Source organism: Corylus avellana, chromosome 8, assembly GCF_965113065.1.
Source record: "Corylus avellana chromosome 8, dhCorAvel1.hap1.2, whole genome shotgun sequence".
In the NCBI taxonomy this organism is placed as follows: Eukaryota; Viridiplantae; Streptophyta; class Magnoliopsida; order Fagales; family Betulaceae; genus Corylus; species Corylus avellana.
The window spans coordinates 8,911,780-8,934,012 of record NC_142497.1 but is presented as its reverse complement, the minus strand read 5'-3'; the positions used below and the strand labels follow the sequence as shown (position 1 = coordinate 8,934,012).

At 35.7% G+C, this 22,233-nt stretch overlaps 1 pseudogene; it reads right to left on the bottom strand.

Moving 5' to 3' along the window:
• Positions 1-8,922: 8,922 nt before the first annotated feature.
• LOC148584086 (uncharacterized) lies at positions 8,923-21,233 on the bottom strand (annotated as a pseudogene).
• Positions 21,234-22,233: the final 1,000 nt, after the last annotated feature.

Below are 22,233 nucleotides of genomic sequence, written 5' to 3'. Positions count from 1 at the left end.
TGATGAAAAAGTGGTCAAGTGTCTCGCACGAGCATGACCATTTTTATGTATTTCTTCCCCCTACAACACCACTTTTACTTATGAAATACCATAGTTGCCCCATTATAATTATTTAAAAATAAAAATTAATTAATCATACTTTTTGAAATACCCTCTCGCCGGTCCACTCGTCGACCTTGGAGTTGCCTTTGAGGCAATCTATGGAGAGAACTGTTGGTGAGGTCCTCTGATCTGGTATGGGCTTGACTTGGGCCATGCGCATTGGTTTAGCACTCTACGGCCCAAAAACTCCAAGCCTAACAACACCTCATCAAATATATATCGCACCCACACAGAGAGAGAGAGAGAGAGAGAGAGATTTGAGAGGCAAAGTGAAGAAATTTCACTACGAAAAATTGTGGAATTAGTTACAGTAGTTTAGTAACGTGTCAATAGGGTTGACACGTTACTAAATTTTAGTAACGTGTGTGTAGTAACATGTCTGGCGTGTTAAGAAATTAGGTGTTGCTAAATCCAGTTTAGTAACGTGTCAACATCTAAATACTAACGTGTCAATATTGGCCAGTTACTAATACTTTTTGTAACGTGCCAATTTGACACGTTACTATTTCGTAAAGTGCCAATTTTGGCACGTTACAAAAGGCTTAGCAACGTGTCATTATTGGCACGTTACTATTTAGAAACATGCCAAAACTAGCACGTTACTAATTAGTAACATGTCAAAAATGACACGTTACTAAGTAGTGACGTATCAATTTTGACACGTTACTATTTCGTGCTGATTTTTTTTTTTTTTTTTTTTTAAATTTCTCCGAAATTTATTTGTTTATACACTTGATAATTACATCAACATCCATTTCTCAACAAACAGATATCCAATACATCCATTTTCATTTATTTCTCAACGTACATCCATTTCTCAACATATATCAATCGCTATCAACAAATATCCATTTCTCAAGTCATATCCGAACATTCTCCACAACATATATCCATTTGATGTCCACAAAACATACATATATATACATATTTCCAACTATATATGTAGACATGAACAACTTAATAAACAAATAATTCCAACTACATATATATTCCAACTACATAAGAAATACAACTTATAAGAAATACAACTTAAGCGATTCGTGAATACATTACCACTACAAAAATTATGGTCATTAGCGGCGACTCCAAGTTGCCGCTAATGAGGAAAAACTTGCCGCTATTCACAAATACCGGCGACTCGCGGCCGCTATTTGGTGGTTGGTAGTAAGTGGACGGTGAAGCTAAATATCGGCGACTTTCAACGTTGCCGCTATTTGTCTGTCATTAGCGGCGACTTAGAGTTGCCGCTAATACATTTTTTTTTTGCCGGAAAAAATGGTTCAAAATGGTTCTAAGGTTGCCGCTATTGTATATCATTAGCGGCAACCTTGAAGTTGCCGCTATTTGTATGTCATTAGTGGCGACATAAACTCGCCGCTAATGATATAAGAAAATTAAAAAAATAAAAATAAAAAAAGTCAATAGCGGCAACTTGGAGTTGCCGCTATTGCTCTATCATTAGCGGCAACCCGTAGTTGCCGCTATTTATCCAGTATTACCGGCAACTATAGTAAGAAAATTAAAAAAAAAATTGGAAAAGGTCAATAGCGGCAACCCATAGTTGCCGCTATTTGTAATAAGAAAATTAAAAAAAAAAATGGAAAAGGTCAATAGCGGCAACTTACAGTTGCCGCTATTCCTCTATCATTAGCGGCAACCGAAAGTTGCCGCTATTTGTCTGTAATTAGCGGCAACTTAGGAGTTGCCGCTAATGAATTAAAAAATAGAAACTCAATAGCGGCAACCTAAGGGTCGCCGCTATTGAAAAAAAAAAAAAAAAAAAGCACATATATATATATATATATATATGCAAACACTACACACTTGAACCAAGAAAGAAAAAACTCCAGAATAACATTATTCAAAAGCAAGAATACAAGAAAAATACATTACTTAAAAAGGGTCATGTTCAAACAGCTATATACCTCCTCATGGAGTAGAAGAGTGCAACTTTCTATTTAATCTTAGTCAATCAGCAATCAAGATTCAGTCAATTTTAAGCAACATAGAAGCATGAAAGGAGGAGGTAATAAAAGTATTTGTAACTTCAATACAATCTTATCAGTTTGTAATTTGATGAAAAAAATAATTTTACAAGCCAAGTTTTATCTGTATCTTTAAAAATAATATCCATAACCTACATTACACACACCACCACTTAGAACCGACAATTAAAAGTGAAAATGAGTAATTTATCATGATTTATTACCTAAATACTGTTCTACATTTGACAGGGGTAGGCAGACAGAAGTTTCTATGGCAAAGGTTACATGACTTTGGCTAAAGATTTGATTGCCATGGTAATACACAATCCAAAATATAAAATTACTTAAGCTTTTCAATTATATACCAAGGTACATATTAACTGCTAAATCACAGGGCCTGTCAACTAGTTTATAATAGACCAAGAAAGAGATGGGAGTAGATGGTGAGGGGTAAAGAACCAAAGCAGCCCAAAAGGTTATAAGAAGCCCTTTACTTATCCACTAAAGAAAAGGTCATTAGAAATTCCAAAAGACATGATTTATTACCTAAATCTTTCTTAGCTTGTTCTGTTTTCCCCTGTTCTTGCAATTTCATATATCGCTCATGAACTTTCTGTTTCTCTATCTCCTCTCTGCATGATACACAAAAGTTGATAATAAATACAATTGCTTTACATGCAAATCTGCTCAAAGTATAAAGAAGTATGTACTCCACAGAAGATTTGTGTCATAGGACTGAAAAAGAATCAAAGAAAACCATTAATTGAGAAAAAGACAATGGAATAGAGCAAATTAGGATTTATCAAATTAGGACAGATGTGACTAATCAAATATAGAATATATTATCTAGCAAGAATATATGAAGTAAGCCGCATAACTTACTCGTCCACTCATGTCTCTGATTATTTTATTATTGAATTTTCTGACACTCCGTTTCGCAATTACCGCTAAGTGTAAATGTGTTGAAAGTTGATGGGCTAAAATGTAATTTTACTAAACCTTGTTTTTCATTATAACCTAACCCTCTATTCTATTGTTTGAGAGCCAAACAGCAGATGTACATTTGATTTGCAGGAGCTGAAGGTCTGTGTGTCGCTTTTGAAGTCGTGTACGTGTGGCTTACTGATCACTCAACTAAGTTTCTTCGAGCCTAATGGTGAAACCCCCTCCTATGACAAGGACCACCACCACAAATCTTCAAAATGGTGATATAGCTTGATCAGTAACTCAATTAAATTTTCAAAATCATATCAATTTAAGATTCCTATCATTAGCAGTGCCAATTGGTACCGACAACATATGCGAATTAACTACGCAATTCTTCAGTAACACCAACATCTACATTCTCAATCAACTATTACTTTTATTTAAGAGAGTTCCACAATGGTCCTGGATAACAGCTGCAAGCTGCACTAAAATAAACCTGATGTCTGCATAAATTTGAATGTCAGAGCAGTTGCGCTCAAAACTTACTCCAGAACTCACTTTGGCTAGGGGAAAATATCTGAATTTGTTCAACAAAGGAGCTATGTTAACTGATCACAAGTCACCAGCTCAATTTTAAGCCTTGGGTTAGGTCCTGTATTTGTCAGACACCAAAAGTTCATGAGCCCAATTAAAGCAACCATATGGTAATTCGGCTTCAGCTTGGTATAAATAAGTGTAGAATTCATGCTCACATCTGGCTCATTTTCTAAAAAGCAGCTCTGATGCAAAATGCTCGCGTCACCAATCACTTGTACATAATCAAGATTAGTCAAAATTTTGTGGGCATGGTCACTCCTATGACAAGGTCTTTATCTCTGGCTTTCAAGGACTTTTGCTTTACCAAATTAGGATTTCAATCTGGATAATACCTTGAGTGCCTTTCAGCTTCTGCTAAACATTAATTGAGAAAAAGACAATGGAATCATGTTGATGAGCAACACCCATAAAACAATCCAAAACAAAAGCACAATAAAGCCATCAAAGTAACTGCTGGTCATTATTACTAACTTCATTATTTCCTTCAGATTCTTCTTCAGATCCTTTCTGAGATCCTTCTTCCTCAGAAACTTCCTCTTCATATTCAGCTTCTAATTACATCAAATTTATGGAAAAAGTGATGCATAACAACATAAAACAACTTAATAATATGAAACAGGAAAGGTAACCTATTCCATAATAGACTCTTGTCGCAGAATCAATGGCACTTTCAATTAATCAATAATCTGCATTGCTACAAAATGTGTGTGTGAGAGAGTGTGTGTGTGTGAGAGAGAGAGAGAGAGAGACCTTTCTGAAAGTGTGAGGACGGGAAGAAGTACCAGCAACTGCAATAATTAAATCACACAAAAAAAATATTTGATGTCAGCAAGACTAAACTTTACCCACCATTAAATTATTACTTATCTCAGATTGAAATTGAAACCAAAAAACAAATGATAACCTACAGAAAATACATCATTAGGTTAGAGTACTACTGAATATATATATATATATATTCCTCTTTCTAAGCTTCCACGTGAACATAATAGGAAAGAAATTACACTAATTTGTAATGACCATGGAGTAGGCGTTCACATCATAACAGGAAGCACTTGCACAGGTACTTTCAAGTTACTTTTTACTCTACCCTAATTCTTCCTCTCCTCTCTCTGTGAAGAATAGAATAAAAGTGGGACTCTTACTTAAAGTAGCTGAACGTTTAGAACCACATTCTTTCACTTGCTATGATGTCTACCAAACCGTGTTCAACAAAAGCAAGAATCTCCTCAACATATATTTGACAAATTCCACAAGAAAAAATTCAGTCCTTTCTTTGGGATTTTTTAAGAATATCTAATAAATCATAATCCTCTTTTATCTCACACTAGAATGCTTTATTGAATATGTTTATCTTATTCAAAGCTTGTGCTCCTATCCCACTTCAGCAAGCATGTTGACAATTATCACCAATCCTTGGTAGCAACATAGAAATTCATACTCTGTGATCAACTCAGAGATCATTTCAAAATTCACAAAACAACACAAACTCTTATTAATTGCACCTAATGCGAGCTATAAATGACTTCTTCCTCCCAAATCCTAGGAATAAATTCAAAAATACAAAATGAAGTTGCTTATTCATCCAAAAATAAAAAATAAATAATAACTGAGTTGAAGCAATAGCATCAAATCTCTCCCCCTGTATGATTGCAGTGAAAATCGAAAAAACAAAAACAAAAACAAAATATTACCTTAAACTAAGCATAGGAGAACAATAAATTGTTACTCTTTCCCAGGATCCAAGCATAGGAGAAATAGAATTAAATTGTTACCTGAAACCATAAGTTATGAACTATTCTAGTATTAAATTGAATTTAACGTACCCATCTTTATTTGAGTCCTTTAGCGCCACAACTCCTTACACATCTTCCACTCGTGCCATCCTGTATACACTTAAAAATGAAATATTGTTATATAACAATATTACTCTCTTGCAATGTTTACTCAACTTGATAAACATGTCAAGAGAGGTTCACTAACTCAAAGTTTTAAACAAAAAACTAGTTGAAGTTATTACCTTCTAACACAAACCAAATTTGTTATAATTTTTATAATATTAAGACAACTTCTTAACAAAGTACACACAAGAGCTCTCTCCAAGTTCTTAAACAGAAAACTATTTGAAGTTCTTATCCTCTAATACAAACCAAAATTGTTATAATCATTATAATATCAAAACAAAGTCTTAAACAAAATACAACAAAAGCTCCCTCAAACGTTGCTTTCGCTTGCTTGAGATCCAAGAGAGTTCGCTCCAAGCCTAGGAATAATAGAATTCATATCATAATCAATGATCTTTCTAACAATTGCTTGATATGTGTGTGTTAAATTAAATAAATTAAATAAATAAAAATAAAAATAAAGCGACAGGCAAAATTCTCTTACCCTCCGAGATGTTTTAGTAGCATATTCACTTGTGCTTGCAAAGTAGCTTGGGATGCCTGCATTTCAGCCTTCATAGCAGCTTGTGCTTCCTGCATTTCAGCCTTCATAGCAGCTTGTGATTGCTGCATAGTAGCTTGCATTTCCTCTAACTTTTCACATTTCTCTAGTGATTCAGCTAGCTTTTTTTCAGTTTCTAGTTGTTTAGCCAAGCATTCATCATGGTGTTGTGTTGATGAGAAATTTGACCGGATAGGTATGGCACCACAACCCTGTCCTCTAACATGTCCTGAGCGGTGTCCACCTAGCACCTTCAAGACAATGTCTTCTTGGCTGATGTTGTCGGAGTTAGAGGAATCTATTGATTTCATTTCATCCTGCACAAGCCATATAAACCTCAACTAAATAAGTCATGCAAATTCATTAGACATATTCATCATGAGTACTCATTTCATTCACTTACATATTTACTCTCAGCGTAGTCACTCACAAATTTTTCATCCTTTTTTCTAACATGCGTTTCCTTGTAGATTTCTATGGGATTGGGTATGGACTTAGTAATCTTTGCCTGCACATAATACACCTAATTAGCTGGTACATTGAAGAACATTACTATAAAACCTTAACACTATATATTCTTACCTTTTTGTGAATAACATTGACGAATGACGAGGTGCCAGCAGTATGATTTGTTTGCATCTCTGCTCTATTTTTCTTATTTCGCTCAGATTTTTCCTGCAAAAATTCAACCAAACATATTCATTTCATTTTTTTATAGCTGAATACAAATCTTAGAAATAATAATTGACTATTTATTTGAATAAGATACATTTACCTTCCACGAGACGGTTTCGAATGAATCACATATAGCAGGCCATTGTTCTAGAGAAATACCTTCTGGAACATTGGCCCTCGCCTCAAGTTTAGCATTGGCCACCGCTGCCAAATCCTCGCTGTTCACATTTACAAAATGAATTTTGTAGCGATCTAAGTGCAAATTGGAGCGATGTCTCCTATAGGCCAAATGTAATTGATACTTTAAGCAATCCCTATGCTTCTTTACCCCCATATCCAAAGCAAACTTACCCTGAGACATAGTAATTTCGAAAATAATTGTCAAATGTTTGTCACATTATTTGTACCGACATAATACACATACACAATCAGATTTATACCTTTACACGTTCTTCCAAGTTCTTCACCATTACATTCGGGACCTTGCTCCAACAATCATAATGGAGGTCGCAATGATCCCACACAATTGTCGAAATTATCCTTGACCACGACGCCGCATTTTCACCCACAGGTACCCGATACTTAGGATCGAATTCCAAAGTAAGCGGACCATGCTTATTTATCATAGCATTGGACCTCAAATTCTTGTTTTTACCCCTTAGCCGTCTAACGGATGTGCTAGCTATTAATCAAAATATGGAAACGCAGTTAGTTGTATCTAGTGAAGTAGTTTGCAAAGTGTAAGCAACAAAGTAATAAGAAAAAGACAGTATATTCACTTACAGCCTGCGGTGGATGCAAATCCTGATGAGTGTATGTGATCAGAAGGCTCTTCAGAAGGATGGGCCTCTGCCGAGTCGAGGGGCACCATTGATAGCATGTCCATATCGTCAACTGCATCAACTAGAGTCGGCCTGTCATGGTCCTCGACATGACACAGGCCTCGACCTTGGCCTCGAACTCGGCCATGACCTTGGCTTTGGCCTATCACCATTTTTAGTTGCTATGATAGATCTGCAAACAACACAAAACAAATGCGGATCAATCATATAACCATAATATTGCATGTTAAATGGTTTGGACAAAAAAAATTGTTCATATACTTAATTTAGTTAATTGCAAATAAGTGGGCAATTTTTAAAAAAAGAAAAACCAAAAATAAAATATAAGTGCAAAGCTTCATACAATATGTTAATCCAATTCGTACTTGGTCATTCTGTCTCATAGTCTGTATCATTGTTGCTTGAGGATGACTGTTCGTGTTCAGAGTTCTTTGTGTGTTCAGAATCTGTATCATAGTTGCTACTTAACTCTTCTTCATTATCGGAGTTAGTATTATGCTCCTCAATCAAAGGGTTATCGTTAATGAACATGCTTGCATCAAGTTGCACTTATAATTCATCAATAGGTATTGTCGAATCATCTCTACGTAACATAGTAGAGTTTTCAACAATGGCAATATTACCCCCAGCACATTCATTTTCTTGGTATACCTCATTGTTGGTTCTTTGGTCATCATTGTCACTATCTTCCCCTACCACTGTTGGATTATAGTATGTGTTTCTATTGGTCAACACTTGCGCCACTTTCCAACTACCACCCAATTTAGGATCATTCAAGTAAAACACTTGCGCAGCTTGGCATGCTAATATGAACGGGTCGGATTCATACCATTTACGAGAAGTATTCACAATTGTAAAACCTTGTTCCTTTCTTATTCCCCGCGTATTACTCCCAGTGTCCCACCAATCGCACTCAAATAGATACACCCAATTTTGGCCCGGGTAACATAACTCAAAAATATTCTTCAACTCACCATAGTACTCATCGTCTGACGTGTTGTACCCACCTTTAACAACAATTCCACTGTTCTGGGTAGTACGAGTTTCTGCACATTCTTTTGTGTGGAACCTAACCCCATTCACAATGCAACCTCTATACGATCTAACTTGATGATCAGGCCCAAGTGAAAGATGATATAATTGTTCTGGGACATTTTCTGCATTACGCCCACCACTATATATATTATCTCGAAACCAACGCTCAAATGTGGCCTCATGCTTCTTCTCAATGTCATGGCCGCCTTCCCTTTCAATTATCTGATAGTGTTCACTGCATATAAAAGTGTATGTTGTTAGTAATCATCTAGTGTCATGAATGAACATAACGTAAGAAACCCACAATTATACACTTACTGCAAGTATGAAGCCGTTTCATTACAGTTGTTAAGCACATACCATCGAGCCCTTGCAAAAATGTTCTCATCAAGTGTCACATATTTTGCCGCACCCAATGGTCGAACTCGCTGAGAGAACACATCAAGGCCTTGTTCCGTTTCTTCCCGACAGCCATCAACATTTCGCTCTTCACGATTCCATCTTGTCTCAATCCCACGAAGATACATTGAGCAAAACGTCAAACACTCATCAACTAAATAAGCCTCAGCAATTGAACCCTCTGGTCGCGCTTTGTTCCGCACACTCCTCTTATGTTTACCAAGCGTCCTTTCCATTGGATACATCCAACGGTTTTGTACTGGTCCCCTAAGCTCAGCCTCTCGAGGTAAATGAACCGCTAGATGGACCATAACATCGAAAAATGCTGGTGGAAATATTTGTTCCATCTTGCATAGAATGACGACAATGTCAACCTTCATTTGCTTCAAAATATCTACTTTTAATGTACGTGCACACAACTACTTAAAAAAATTACCCATCTCAATCAATGTTGTTTCTATTTCAGGCGTTAATTTTCCACGGATTGCGACAGGAAGTAAGCGCTGTAAAAAGACATGACAATCGTGGCTTTTCATTCCTGATATCCTGCCAGGTTGCTTGTTCACACATCGACCAATGTTAGACGCATACCCGTCAGGAAATTTCACACATTTCAGCCACTCACATAACCGGTTCTTCTCATCTCTTGTCAAAGTATACGCCGCAAGTGGCATCGTGGTTATGGCACCATTTGTCTGCAAGTGCAATTCTTTACGTATACCCATCTCACGTAAATCTCTTCGTGCATTGGCTGTGTCCTTTGTCTTTCCAGGAATATTCATCAATGTACCCAAGACACTATCACATATGTTCTTCTCAATATGCATGACATCTAAATTGTGTCGTAGTTTCAATGTTGACAGTAAGGCAACTTAAAGAAAATACTTTTCTTCCTCCAATTCGACACATTTAGATCAACACCACTTGTGCGACTCTTTCTCTTGTTCCCACTATGTTTCCCAAACTGCACATTTTCAACATGTATTAGTTGTTGCAACAGTTGATCTCTAGACATTTCTTCAGGTTCCAATCTATGCTCCTCTGTACCATCAAACAATTCTCTTTCTTGGCGCCACACATGGTCTCGAGGAAGCCACCTACGATGACACATGTAACACTCTTTAAACCCATACTTCAACCTATAAGACATTGTATCCTTGTTACATATCGGACATGCCAACTTTCCCTTTGTAGAATACCCAGACAAGTTCCCATACGCAGGAAAATCATTTATGGTCCATAGTAATGCTGCATGCAACTGAAATGTCTCTTTAGTCGAAGAATCATAAGTGGTTACACCTTCATTCCATAATTCATGCAAATCATCAACTAGAGGCCGCAAATACACATCAATGTCGTTTCCAGGTGATGTACGACCAGGGATAATTAATGACAATATCATATTTGGATCCTTCATACACATCCATGGAGGTAAATTGTACGGCATTACTACTACTGGCCATACGCTATATGTGGTACTCATATTACCAAATGGGTTGAAACCATCACTTGCCAAACCAAGTCGCACGTTGCGGGAATCACGAGCAAACCATTCATGTTCTTTATCAAACTCTTTCCACGCAAGACCATCGGCTGGGTGTCTTAGAGTGTTGCCGTCATCTTTTCGTTCATCTTTGTGCCACCTCATATGTTTGGCCATATCTTTTGACATAAACAATCGTTGCAACCTCGGTTTTATTGGGAAATACCGCAAGACCTTTTGAGGAATTTTCTTGCCACTACCCTTAACACAACTCCATCTTGAAGTGTTGCATGTTGGGCATTTTACTTTATCAGCATGTTCCTTCCAGAAAAACACACAATCATTCTTGCATGCATGTATCGACTCATAACCAAAACTCAAGTCTCGGCAAAATCGCTTTGCTTCTCGGTACGAGCGTGGCAATGTGTCTCCATCAGGAAGGGCCTCCTTTATCAATTTAATTATCATATCGAATGCCTTATTACTCATGTTGCAAATTGTCTTTATATGAAGCATCTTCAAAATGAAAGCTACTTTTGTAAATTTATTACAGCCTGGATAAAGTCCACCCATGCCATCTTCCCATAATCGACCGAAAGGGGTTCTATATTCGTGACTATTAGTTGTCAAACCTGGAGTAGCAGAGGGTTCACCTATGTTGGCTTCAAAAAATGTCCCCATTTGAACATCGCCTAACAATTCTTCAATCTCATCAACCTCCTCTATCCTCACATTTGTATCAGTGTGTAAGTTGGCAGTCACGTTTATACCACAAGGATCTTCTTCGCCATGAAATATCCATAGAGTGTATGTGCGATCAATTCCATGTTCATACAAGTGACTCTCCACCAACTCAATATGACGAAAATATCGTTTTGCACAATCACGACATGGACACCTCATAATACCATTTACATCCACACATCGACGCGCCATTCTAAGGAATTCTTCAACACCTTTTAGATATCGATCAGAACATCGAGTAGGTTCTTGCATCCAACTCTTATCCATCTCTATTCACTATCACAAGTTACTCCTTACCTACATTTAATCACAGGCGTGTTTAGAGAAGTTTTAATTTTCTGTCACAATTATCAAATTTTCAGATTTATAAGTCACTCATGAAAGCTTTTAAGTACAAGATTCAAGATATATATGCAAAGTAATAATAAGTCTTACTTATTAATACTCATACTAGTACTATGACTATTTTCTTATGAAGTCCTTTAAAAAAATATAATATTTTCTATGAAGTGGCCCAAACTAATTTTTTACTTCACAAACAATTTTTTTTGAGTATCGTTTTTTTCACGCAAAAAATTCTAGTTCCACCCTTAGTCAAACCCTCTCATGTCAATATTTTGGATCTCTTTAATCTTTTCAATCATTTTTGCCATCTTTAGGAGCTAGCTAGGCTTACAATAGTGAGATCCTATTAATTGACTTTCCTTCTCTTTAAGTTCTTTAATCGTTTTTTTATTCCCAAGAGGTTGTACATTAGGGACACCTGATTAATTATTTTAGTTTGTAACTTAATTTTGGTTTAATCCTCAAAGTATCATCTGATTAATCTCTCAACATGTTTATATGGGGATGACTTGAATCATATGGGGATCTCTACCATATTTATATCATGTGTCTCATATGTAGTAAATATAACTACAAGTAAAGTTTAAAGATGGTGCATAAAAGGAGTGGTAGGAGGCTACTATTTACATAGCTACCTTATCCTCATTTTGACATATCTGCTCTAATGACATATCTGCAACTTTATCCTCATTTTGCATATATAAAAGCTTTTACTTTATGATCAATCATATGTCTAATCATATGAAAGACATGGGTAACATGCGTGAGTAGGGGAGAGGTACATCCAAGCAATGCCAATAATTTAGGTGTAAAAGAAATCTTTTTATTAGTGAAGTTGCTAATCAAGCGCAGACAATATAACATACTGCAGAACTTCACAGCTAATAAAAATTAAAGTATTCATCAAGTTAGCAGCCTTACTTGAGCTTCAAGGATTGTCAATAGAGTCTTCGTTCTTTGCAAAAGCCCAAGTTCTATGTGTTTTCTCTTCACAGAATCGTAGAACTCTTCCACCAAAAAGGCTCGAACAATCCTACAAAACAGTTGGGACAGATGCTCATTCGCCCAAGCACACACAAGAGAAAGAGAGATGGATAAACTGTAAATCCTTGTGCCTATGAAAAACAAACCTAGAAGAAAAGAAGATACGGAAACACAGCCAATAAACAAAACAAAAAGAAAAAGAAAAGCAAACATATGAAAAATGAGTTTCACTGAAGCAATCTCTTGTATTATTTGAACATGGACAGAAACACACACAAAAAAAGAAGAAAGAAAATCGATATGGGTAGCTTCCAAATCAAAACATTATACTTTCAATTTATAGGCAAAATAATGCTTCTATGAAGATCTTCAAAACCCGTAAAGCTATTTAAGATGGGTGTGAGTATTTCAAGAATTGTGCAGGTTTCTTTACAGAGTAGAGCTGCTTTGACTATTGGGAAGGAAGTAATTTAAAACACTCTTCTTTTTCACTCCCTCTTCATTTACTGCGGATGGTAGACTGTTGAAGGCATTGAAGAACTCCTCAATTGTTGAATTGCCAATCAACCATTCCTTCCTTTTTTGCTAATCTGCAGTTTCAACCACTCTCTGCTTTGCTCTCTACTCTTTCCCACATCTCATAAATACCATAATTACTTCCTAGTCTTCTTCTAGAGCTAGTCTACTGCTTCATCGACATATTTATTTTATATATATAAAAAAAAATATTTTATGTAGCAAATCTTGCTTCTCCAATACAAAAAGTTAAGTTTTGACCAGTCTGATTGTAATGAACATCTCTGCCCTGCCCTCTTTTTCGGCCTGAACCAGATCCATGGCTTTTTGTGCTATATAGTTGCATTTTGATTCATGTGATATTTTCTATGTCATGATGTTTGGTCTATTAATAATAGTGTCCTTGGTAAATGCATTATCTCATTATTCTTTTTCCACAATTTTCCCCTGATTTTTATTTTTTCTAATCATGTCAAGTTATCATGTACTGGGTTTCCATTTGAAAGGAACTTTTCCAATGCTACTTTAAAAGTTCAAATCATGTCTCTAGACCCCAATATTCGACTTGTGTTATACTCTTGAACCCAAGAGTTAAAAAGAATGGAAGAAGAGCAAAAATAATTCGTCAATTTTCGATTTTTGTGAAACGTGACCAGGAATGGTTTGGCCACCGTCGAACCACTACTTTGACCGCTTGGGAGTAGCTTTTAGGCTTGTCCATTCATTAAAAAATCCAGAAGAAAAGAAGATACGGAAACACACACTAATATTTTTATGGAGAACTCATGGACAGAAAGAGCAAAAAGCACAAAGAGATATGGCCCAACATGTCACCAGAAAACTATAAAGGAAAAATGACCATAACAGGTCTCAAAATCTAGATTTTATAGGAAAAGCATCTATAGTGGCAGATGTATGCAGGTTCAGTAATTATCAAAGAAGAAAACACACACAAGAACAGAGCCAATGATCATCCCATTACTTCATGGAAAAGCCAAGCAAAGCCCAAATGGATATGTCAACTATGTGATCGTATGAGTGTGAGACCAGCCTATTCTTGCAGCTACCCCTGATTTGCTACCAGAAAAAGTGCCAGCGTTGCCAAAGATATTGCTGGACTTAACACATAGCATCTTGAAAGAACCCAAGACGCAATAGAGCAGCTGAGGAACAAAAGTGGCATTGGTCTTCCCTAGCGCCTCCAAGTCTTTATTTGAGTGGATATCAAGCAATTTTTATGCCTCCAAAAGATAAATATTTCATTTCCTTTTTATTCTTAAGAGTTATTTTATTTGCTTCCAAACTAAATTCTTAAATTCTTTTATTTTCTTCTCGTTGTTGCCAAAGTGGCACCAACCTGACCTACTAAATTCTTAAAAAAAAATAAAAAAAATAAAGGTGAATTCCATAGCTTACCTTTTCTCTACATGATTGATCCTTATTGGTCATGCAATTGGGCAGCTAAATCTAGGCCATCGACATTGCTCACCTATGAAACAAAATTAGGTGCTCAAAGGTGGCTCAAATGTCATGTTGTACAACAACATTACAGCATTATGATGATTATGTTGGACTTTACCAAGCAAGTATGAAATAAGAGCCTAAGCTATATAAAAAAACTGGTAGGATTTCTGTAAATCAATACTGCACCTTGCCAGTAGACAAATTTGCATGATGAGAACACAAAAAGAGCTTTAGATGTGATACACATCGAGTATCAGCAACAGCCTATTTCATCAAAAACCGTCAAAACACAACTTGGCAATGTCATTCCATACAGTCAGACACCCATGAGGAACTTTGTGTTAGTTCTTGTGTTGGCTTAATTCAGTTCCAAAATGCAGATGCTACTGTTCACGGCTCAAACACTGATATAGAATGCTCAGAATCAAATCTCCACCGTTCATAATGTAGATTCATGTGTTATGAACGTCCCTGCAAAATTTCAGCTCAATCGGACCACAAACGCCCATCGATCGGAGTTGTTGATGAAGACTGGACAGTCCGGGTCCGGACCTCCAGAAGCCGGGTCCGGACCCCATTTCCAGAAACTTGATTTTTCAAGCAGGGTCCGGACCTCAATTCCCCGGGTCCAGACCCCAGTTCCCGAAAGTGCATTTTATGAGGCATGTCCGGACCTCAGATCTGCAGGGTCCGGACCTGGGTGACTTATTAGGGTTATTTTATATTTAAACACGATTTTGCTACATTTACAAGTACGTATTTTATTGAGCAAATATCTGGGTGCTTAGAGAGAGAGAATTTGTTCTAGATTATTGTTGAAGAGAAAATACGTGAATCCAATCGGAGTTCCGGTGAAAGGAAATCTTTTAGAAGAATCGTGCCAGATGTTCTGGAAAGGGCTACTGAGGTAGAAGTCAAGTGGGTCACTTGTCTTGTGCAAGGAAGAGTCAAAGGTTTTGTTATTCTTCTTGTATTCCTTATTCTTCTATTTAGTGAATTGATTTCCTGGGTTTGGCTGCCCCGGAGAGGTTTTACATTTAGAGAGTTCTCTAAATGGTTTCCTCTTCGTAACCAAATTTCTGTGTTCTTGATTGCATATTTCATATCAGTATTTGGTTGATTTCTTAACTGCTAAGTTAGATCTGTTTTCTGTTTTTTTTTTTCTGTAAAACTCCTAGACGTGTGAGTAGGTGATAATTGGAGTCGTTTTAGAATTTTCAATTGGTATCAGAGCGGGTTCACTCTGTGAAGGATTTATTTCCTGAGTGTGATCCGAGACTCCATATCAAATGTCTCATACTGTTGCTCCTAATTCTCTTCCCGTCTTTGACGGAACAAATTATACGCTTTGGAAAATTCGTATGAGAGCATATTTTAAATCCATTAATGTTTGGCATATTGTCGAATCTAGATGGACACGTCCAGAAAAAGCAATAGCTGAATGGACAACAGAGGAAAAGAATAATGCTACTGCGAATGACAAAGCTATAAATGCTATTTACATCTTTGTTTCAAATGAGGAATTTTCTAGAATTTCTAGATGTGAAATAGCTAAGGAAGCCTGGGAAACTTTAGAAATCACACATGAAGGAACTAAGGTTGTTAGAACTTCAAAAATTCAAATGTTGGTTTCTCAGTTTGAGGAGATTAGAATGCAGGAAGATGAAACTTTTGATGAATTCTATTCAAAGCTTAGTGTCATTAGAAACTCTACCATTAATTTGGGAAAGAAAATGGATGATGCTAAAGTGGTGAAAAAAATCTTAAGATCTTTGCCTGAGAGGTTTATTCCCCAAATTGCTGCTATACAACAGAGCAAGGACTTAGATACTATGAGAGTAGAAGAACTTGTAGGTTCCCTTCAGACCTTTGAGCTAATTCTTCCTAAACACAAGAACACCAAAAATATTGCTCTTAAGGCAAAAAATGTTAAGGTTGACTCTTGTGGTTCATCTGATGAGGATTCTGGAAATGAGGAAGAAATTGCTATGTTTGCTAAGAAGTTTAGGAAATTCTTTAGAGCCAAGAAAGGAAATCTTAGAAATAGCAATTCACAATTTTCTGAGAAATCTAGAAATGAGAATGTTGAAAAAGGAAAGTCACCTAAAGGTATCAAGTGTCACGAATGTGGAGGACATGGACACATTCGTGTTGACTGTGCTAACTTGAGAAAGTCAAATGGCAAGGCATTTAATGTGACTCAAAGTGATGAGTCAGACAAGGACGATGCTGAACAAGGAGTTAATTACTTAGCATTTGGAGTTAGTTATGAGAGTGAGCATGAGAATAGTGAGTGTAATTCTCAAGACAAACAAGGTGTGTCCGATAATGATTCGGAAGAAGAAGATGATTTGCAAAATGCTTATAATAATCTCTTTGTGGAATACACTAAACTGAAAAAGCTAAATAAGCAGCAATTGAAGAAACTCAATGAGGTTAATTTTGAAAATGATCAACTTTCTGTCACCTTAACTGATTCTCTTGCTACTCATAATACTTTGATGTCTGAAAATCAAATGCTAATTGCCAAAGTGAAATCCTTAGAGAATGAACTGAATGAATCAAAGAATCATTTAACAAAATTCTCTAGCGAAAAGCTAAATCAAATGCTACATAATCAGAAACATTCGTTTGATAGAACTGGATTGGGTTTTGATAAATCTGCTATTTTATCTACTAATGTTGCTTCTTCTTCAAAGATGATTTTTGTGAAACCAGTGAACAAAGAAGATAGCTTGGCTGAAAAGAAGGTAATTTCTCCTCAAATTTCCAAAGATGGAAAAGGTAAGGGAACTCTAACTGATTCCTATATGTCTAGTTCTAAGTCGAGAAGTATGCACATGTTAAGGAACCAACCTTCTCAAAGGTTTATTCCTACGTGTCATAACTGTGGTAAGATTGGACATATTCGTCCTAAGTGTTTTCAGCTTAACAGTCATGAGCCTAAAAGAGAATATTTTCATTCTAGAAATAGTTATGAGAAATTATTCAACATGATGAGAGACGTAGTAACACGGTTAGATGTCTTGGATAAGAGTCACACAGTTGTCCCTGATGTGAAGAAAGTTTGGGTCAAGAAGATTAATACCATTCACCAATTGAGGGGGAGTGGTAATGGACTCACCTAGATTAGGTGGGCACATAGACCATGCCTAGAAATTGAGCATATTGATATTTGTCTATAGCTGTTCTAGGGCATGTTTTTCTTAATTTTTGTTTGCTTTGTTTTTATTTTCTTTGATTATTTTTTATTCTTTTAGATTGTTTTAATTGTTAGATACTCAGTTTCTCATGTCTTGTGCTCAAATGAATATTTTACATATGAGTGGGGTCAATATTTCTGCAATTTACATCTATTGCTCCATATGTTTCTGATATACCTTGTTTTTCTGAAGACTGTTAAAGGAGTAAGAGTCAGTTTTTCTCATGTTCGAAATTGTGCACTTTTTGCCCCCATTAGGTTTAGATTTTTGTTATATGTTTGAAAATTTGGAGAAAACATTTTGTTTGGAAGATAGGCAGTGTAGAATCTTGCCACTTGACCAACTCGTTAGTTGAACCTAGCTCCAAAAAAATTCCACCATTTTCCAAAAAAAAAAAAAAAAAAAAAAAAGGGGATAAAATAAGCTCAGATGATTTCATTTTGCTTCTGTCTGTCCCTAAAGAAAGAATCAGTGATCAAATCATTGCGGAAATAGATGATTACTAAAGGACATGGTAAAAGAAAATGATCAGTCTCAGGGGGAGTGTATCGGATGAGGGAATCTAGGTCCTAACATTATAAGGTTTTACTGTGGTTTGAATCAGACTGCTGGTCTTCCTTTACAAAATGTCTGCCTAGATTTACCTTTCATTGATGAAATCTTAGTTAATGGGAGTACTCACACACTACACCATCACATGAGATTTCTGATTATTGCCTACTTGACTGCATTCACAGACTAAGGTTGTGTCATGCATATGGTACATTTACGGTGTAAGTGTAGCTTGTTGATCACTCCGAATTGTTCAGATATTCATACGAGCATGCATGATCTATTGCTTATCTATACAAGTTTTCTTTGGTGTTTTGTTTTTTTTTTTTTTTTTTAAAAAAAAAAAAAAAGAAAAAAAAAAGGAAAGCTTTTGGATATTCATTGTGCAATACATGAGTCATTGATGTGTTATCATGTGTGTTCATTTAACTTTTAAAGGGGGAGAAACATGCTTTGCATTTCCAGTTTCCTGTTGTTAATTGAGTCATACATTGAGGGGGAGTTTTGCTGATGTTTCTTTATAATCACGCATCATTTTTTTTCATGAGTTTTATTTATGTCTTCTTGTTCCACATATGCCTTGATGTATTTTGTGAAGTGTTTCAGGAAACATGAAGACCTTTTGTCATTCTGTGACAAAAAGGGGGAGTAAATATGGGGAAATGATGGGATTGGCTCGACATTTTGGTTTTGTCACTGAATTGCCAAAGGGGGAGTTTGTTAGTTCTTGTGTTGGCTTAATTCAGTTCCAAAATGCAGATGCTACTGTTCACGGCTCAAACACTGATATAGAATGCTCAGAATCCAATCTCCACCGTTCATAATGTAGATTCATATGTTATGAACGTCCCTGCAAAATTTCAGCTCAATCGGACCACAAACGCCCATCGATCGGAGTTGTTGATGAAGACTGGACAGTCCGGGTCCGGACCTCCAGAAGCCGGGTCCGGACCTCAATTCCCCGGGGCCGGACCCCAGTTCCCGAAAGTGCATTTTATGAGGCATGTCCGGACCTCAGATCTGCAGGGTCCGGACCTGGGTGACTTATTAGGGTTATTTTCTATTTAAACACGATTTTGCTACATTTACAAGTACGTATTTTATTGAGCAAATATCTGGGTGCTTAGAGAGAGAGAATTTGTTCTAGATTATTGTTGAAGAGAAAATACGTGAAGCCAATCGGAGTTCCGGTGAAAGGAAATCTTTTAGAAGAATCGTGCCAGATGTTCTGGAAAGGGCTACTGAGGTAGAAGTCAAGTGGGTCACTTGTCGTGTGCAAGGAAGAGTCAAAGGTTTTGTTATTCTTCTTGTATTCCTTATTCTTCTATTTAGTGAATTGATTTCCTGGGTTTGGCTGCCCCGGAGAGGTTTTACATTTAGAGAGTTCTCTAAATGGTTTCCTCTTCGTAACCAAATTTCTGTGTTCTTGATTGCATATTTCATATCAGTATTTGGTTGATTTCTTAACTGCTAAGTTAGATCTGTTTTCTGTTTTTTTTTTCTGTAAAACTCCTAGACGTGTGAGTAGGTGATAATTGGAGTCGTTTTAGAATTTTCACTTTGTATCCCTTGGGTTCTTATACCTCCATTTAGGAAAAGGAAAACCATCATGTGCTTCCGATTCATATTTTTTACGTAGCCCCATCAAAGTAAGGATGGTGAAACATTATTATCTCTCAAGTTTGCAAAAGAACAACCATCTCCAAAGATTAGAGCAGAAAGCATTGAGAAATTACCAGATACAGTACACACATGAATCATTCCTCCCACAAATAAAGTAAGATTCCATATATTTTATAATTGATTCATGAAATTCAATTAGAAATTACCAGATACAGTACACACATGAATCACCTAAATGAATCATTTCATCATCAAAAAGACAAATAATATAATATGCAGCAGACATGTGATATGACCCTCTGATGCAACACCCTCTTAGACAATTGTTGCTTCTAATGTTGCTTTTTAGTCTAATTAACACGACTTTGGTCAAAATCATGGGAATAATAGAGTTCAAGTACGTGATTTTCATTTCCTTCCAGCAAACTTCTTCAAACCATAGAAACATGTAGTGAGATATCAGAGTGCTTAGAACCGCATGGATTCTACAATTCAAAGAGCTCTATGTGTTTCTGTATTAATTGATTTTGTCAACTCTCGAATCTGCAGATCTTTATATATGTTCAGATACCATTAAGAAATCATACAATTTTTAGCTACTACTTGTGTAATAATACAGATATGTTATATATATATATATATATATATATATATATATATATATAAGTGTGTGTAAATTTTAGGTGGGGATTTATGTAAATTTGTAAGTTTAAATCTCATTATATAAAGGAAAAGGTTAGTGAAAGAAATTGGGTGAATCTAAATTCACATATATGGTAGGTGCTGCTAGGCTTCACCATGCCTTTATTCTTCAATGGGCTGATTTTGCGAAGATAGGAATCTCCAAAGCTTTATTCCCACTAACGATTAATAGCACAATTGCTAAAATTGGATGCATGACATTTCGTATTCAAAGATTGGTATCAAATCGCTTGCATAAAGTTTTGATTTGTTTTGAAAATATCAACAATACTTTACCAAGCAAGTATGAAATAAGAGCCTAAGCTATATAAAAAAACTGGTAGGATTTCTATAAATCAATACTTCACAGAAAAGAAAACAACATATTCAAGCTCAACTCAAAATTACAGGGAACGAAAACAAAGACCCAGATCCATAAACAGCCCCAAAACACGAAAATACACAAAGACCCACGTACATACCAGGAGGATGTGCGTATGTGGGTCGGATCCGATTCGATTCGATCTAGGTCCGTCTATCTTCTCCTTCTCCTTCTTCTTCTTCCTCTTCCTGTCTTGTTGATTTCGCTGTTTCTCGGAGTGAGATCGAGAGAGAGAGTGAGAGTGAGAGAGAGTGATTTTATTTTGAGTCATAGTGATTTTGGGACTTTGAGTCAGAAAACAAAAAAAAAAAATTGTATGAAAATTTCATAAAATTTCAGAAAATTAGCGCAAATTTCAGAGATGGCGCTAATTTTATTTGGTACAATCAATAGCGGCGACTACAGTCGCCGCTAATTATCTCAAATAGCGGCGATCCAATATGTTGCCGCTATTTGAGGTTTTTTTTTTTATAAAAAAATTATACTTACAATTTTTTAATTTTTTTTTATTTATTATTATTATTATTATTTTAATTTTTCTCTTGTAATATGTTCTTATTATTATACTATTAACTAAAAATTTTTCGTTTAATAAATTTTTATGATAAAAATAATTAAGTTGATATTTATCTTATAATTAATTATAAAATAATACAAAATCCAAAGATAATATAAGATCAATATAACTAAGGCACTAAGATAATATAAACAGCTTACAGTTCAGTTGAATGTTTGATCGAACCTAGAATTGTATCCAATTTGATATATCAATTGATCATATCATGATTAATCAAACTAATTTATTAGGATCGATCGGATGTTTGTTTTTTTTAATTTTTCTCTTGTAGTATGTTTTTATTATTATAATATTAACTAAAAATTTCTGTTTAATAAATTTTTATGATAAGGATCATTAAGTTGATATTTATCTTATAATTAATTATAAAATAATACAAAATCCAAATATAATATAAGATCAATATAACTAAGGCACTAAGATAATATAAAAAGCTTACAAACCTTCAATTATATCCAGTTTGATCTATCAATTGATCATATCACGATCAATCGAACTAATTCACTAGGATCGATCGGATGTTTGATCGAACATTTAATCTTATCACGATCAATCGAACTAATTCATTAGGATCGATCGGATGTTTAATTGATCATTTGATCCTATCATGATCAATCGAACTAATTCACAAGGATCGATCAGATGTTTGACCGATCATTTGATCATATCATG